This window comes from Mizuhopecten yessoensis, unplaced genomic scaffold, assembly GCF_002113885.1.
Source record: "Mizuhopecten yessoensis strain PY_sf001 unplaced genomic scaffold, ASM211388v2 scaffold7491, whole genome shotgun sequence".
In the NCBI taxonomy this organism is placed as follows: domain Eukaryota; kingdom Metazoa; phylum Mollusca; class Bivalvia; order Pectinida; family Pectinidae; genus Mizuhopecten; species Mizuhopecten yessoensis.
Window position 1 is genome coordinate 559,434 of NW_018407074.1, and position 4,323 is coordinate 563,756.

Sequence of the window (4,323 nt, forward strand, 5' to 3'; positions counted from 1 at the left end):
TTCCTGCCTTAAACAAATATGCATTAGTTGTCAAAATGTGCTGATTAATTCTGTACTGAAACCACTGTAATTTGGTATTTTTCGTAATTCTAAATGGCATAATATATATTTTTTTCCAAACTTCATCATCAAATTGAAATATATCATCCCATTTTTTTTTACCTGTTGAAATAGTATCATTTTTACAAAATAAGCTATAAAAATCTCTTATCCCCTTTTTGTTTTTCAAAAACATTTCTATATTAATTGGTAAAAATGGATAGTTAACCTCTACATTTGACATATCTTGTTGTATAATATACTCTCTAATGGCAGTAATTAGACCCTGGTATCGCAAAAAGTTTGTATTAATATCATAAATCTGTTTGAATTCTTGAAATGTGTAAAAAGCATTGGTATTTCTGTCTCTGATTAGATCATCAATTACAATTATTCCTTTATTGTACCATTCCCTGTAAAATATACTTCTATTTTCTATTGAAATATTTTTATTATACCAGATGGGCATTTTGAAATTACTGCTAGGGGACTTATATTTTTCAATAATTTTTCTCCATGCCCTAAATACATCAATCCAAAATAGATTTTTAGTTTTATTTTGACATTTTGAAATATAATCAGTTCCACAATTTGCCAGAATGTTTTTATCACAATATAATTTTAAGATCGCTTGCCATTTACCAGAATTCATGTATAACCTCCTAACCCACGTTAATTTTAACGAGTCAATAAACGACTGTACATGTAACATTTTAAGACCCCCTTTTACATAATCTTTAACAATGACATCTCTCTTAGCTTTATCTATTTTACTATTCCACAGAAAATTAAAAAGCTCTATATTGAATTTTTTAAGAAAACAATCATCTGGATTTAGTAAAGAGATAAAAAGGTGTTTGAATTGTGAAATTAATAATGATTTTATGATATGTATCCTACCAATAGGAGTCAACAATCTTCTTTTCCAGGTTTTAATCAAAGTTTTGAGTTTTACAAATTTCTTATCGTAATTCAACTTTGTTATCCTATGTAAATCTACATCAAACTCAGTACCTAAAAGTGTAAATTTCCTATCCCCCCACTGCAAATTCAATTCAGGATAAAGAATTTCATCACTGTATTTTTTACTACCTATCCAAATAACATGTGTCTTTTCTATGTTTATTTTGAGTCCAGAAATATTTGCAAAACTTTTCAATTCTTTAATTGCCTCTTTTAATGAAATTTGTGTGCCATCTAAAATCAATGTAGTGTCATCAGCATACTGGGAAAGTAAAAGCGGGCAATTGTCAATATTAATACCATTTATATGTTTATTATTTCTCAGTCTTACAGCTAAAATTTCAGCGCATAATATGAATATATATGGAGCTATTGGATCCCCTTGCCTGCAACCTCTTTTAATATCGAAAAAAGATGATAAATTTCCCCCTTGATTTATTGCAGACTTTGCGTTTGTATGAAAGACTTTTACCCATTTTTTTATGCCATTGCCAAATTTAAAATAATCAAGAACTTTTTCAATAAATTTCCAGGACACTGAGTCGAAAGCCTTTTCAAAATCTATAATTAACAACATTCCTGGTATATTATTTTCATCTGTATATTGCATGACATCATAAATTAACCTAGTATTCTCCCCAACATAACGACCCGAAATAAAACCTGTTTGATCTGTGTTTATTATACTATTTAAGACTGTTTTTATTCTCCCTGCTATTGACCCCGATGCAATTTTATATATAATATTCAGAAGAGAAATTGGTCGCCAATTTTTTAGAAACTGTCTTGGTTTATCCCCTTTAGGTATACATGTTATTATTCCCTGTCTTTGTGTAACTGACAATTGTCCATTAGCGTAACCAAAATTGATTGATCTCACTATAAAGTTATTCAGCTGTTTCCAGAAACATTTTAAAAATTCAACCGTAAAACCATCAGAACCAGGGCTTTTCCCATTTTTCATATTATTTAATGTATGTGATGCTTCTTTAAGAGTTATAATGCCCTCTAAACTATCAGATTCTATATTATTCAGTTTAGGAACATGAAAGTCATGTAAAAAGTTGTCTAAATTAACATCATCTATATTATCATCATTGGTATATAAAGACTCATAAAATAATTTAACTTCTTTAAGTATCTCATTTTGATTAGTTATTATATCCCCATTTTCTTTTTCTATTTTTGGAATTATTTTTGAGGTATAATTTCTGTTTTCGAGATTAAAAAAGTAGTTAGTTGGCTTTTCTCCCTCTTCAACCCATTTAGCTTTAGATCTAATAATGCTACCTCTTAGTTTATGTAATCTTATATTTTCTAATTCTTGTTTTTTCTCCTTTAATTTATCAAAATCAATATTTTCAACCGATTCTAAATGTTTTATAATATCTTTTAAATTGTTTTCTAAATGGTTCTGTTGTTTTTTCTTATGTGAAGCATATGAAATAGTTTTCCCTCTAATTTCTATTAATAACGTTTCAAAAAACAGCTGATCATCTATAACGAATTGGATCTCAGAGTCAAGAATATTGGATATATTGTGTGGATTATACACTGGAAGAGCATATTGGGTTTTAACGTCTAAAAAAATTTTGTTTACAATTTCAAGATAGTCTAAATCATGCAATAAAGAATTGTTAAACTTCCATAGTCCTTTCCCCTTAAATTCATTAAATTTTAATATAATAAATGGTATAGAATGGTCAGATCTGTATCCTGGCTCAATATCAGTTTTATTTACACTAGGTAGTAAGTTTTCAGAAATGAGAAAAAAATCTAGGCGGGCTTGTTTAATTGGCAGTACATCTTGGGATAGCAGAGTGTCATGTATAAAAAGTAGGTCACTGTGATCTATGGTTTAACCTTTGACTTCAACCTATGAACAATTTTGTCTTGTGCATATCTTCTATACATGCAATTTCACCTGGAGTATCCAGATCTAGTATGCAAGTACATCCTAGGATTGTCAAGTACAAAAAGTATGTCACTGTGACCTACATCCTGAGATAGGTGTACAGCTCAGTAATAATAGAAATCATTACCAACTGGGGACTATGGATTGCCTTGTTTACTATAAAAAGAAAACTTGTACCTAGTTATTACTTTCTCTGCTTGATTGAATATGATATCCCAATACCCGAAAAGTAGCACAGTCTTTATCTTATTTTCACTTATTGATGTATTCATGTCAGGCCTGTATATATCTGTATTACTAAAATTAATTAGGTCACCTGAGATAAAGTCTCAAGTGACCTCTTGCGATCGCCTTTTGTCTGGCGGCGGCGTCCAGCGTCCGTCTTGCGTCCGTAAACAATTTACATTATCAACTTCTTCTCCAAAACCCCTAAACAATTTCAATGAAAATTTGCAGAAACCTTCCATGGCCAATGATCAACAAAAAAAGTGGCCGGTTTGGTCCCCAGCCCCCAGGGGCCTGAGGGGCAGGGCCAAAAAGGGTCAAATTGACTAAAATTTCAAAAATCTTCCTCTCAAGACCCAGATATGGTAGAATCGAATACTTTTCAGAGATGGAAGAGTCTTAAGGTGCTTTACCAAAATTGTGAATTTCATGACCCTTGGGTCTTACGTTTCCCCTTGGGGAGGGGGTAAACTTTACTATAGTTTATATAGGGAAATCACATTTTGGACTAGCATTTGTTTAATTTCCATGGAAATAATTCAATTTGGGTTATCATTATCAGTATTGGGTAGCAGTTTGATGGTATGAACATATGAGCCCTGACTGACCCCCCGGGGCTGATGGGAGGGGCAAAAAAGGGTTGAATTGACTGAAATTTCAAAAATCTTCTTCTCAAGACCCAGATGGTAGAATCAAACACTCTTCATAGATGGAAGGGTCTTAAGGTTTATGACCCTAGGGTCTCAAGTTTACCCCCTCAGGCAGGAGGGGGGATTTATTATGGTTTATAATGGCAAATACTTGGAAATGGATTTGGGCATATTTATTTCCAATCACAGCAACACATTTGATTCATATTGGTCTAGGGGAAATAACCCTGTAAGCTCAAGATTTTACGGCCAGAATTGATCAAGGGGACTTTTTGCAGTGATTATGGCCATCTTACTAACTTCAAAACTCCCTTAAACACTTGTGAAATACACAGAATTTAATAGTTGTCCTCGAATACACGATCAATTCAATTTTAATCAGAAGCCACCTCATTACAGCAATATATTTCAATGAGTGGCTTTTTCTTAATTTCTTTATAGATCACTTAATTGGTGTCAATAAAACAATGTTAAATAAACTAGTTACTATTAATTACTCATATGTTTGTCAACATAGGCCTTGATATCTAT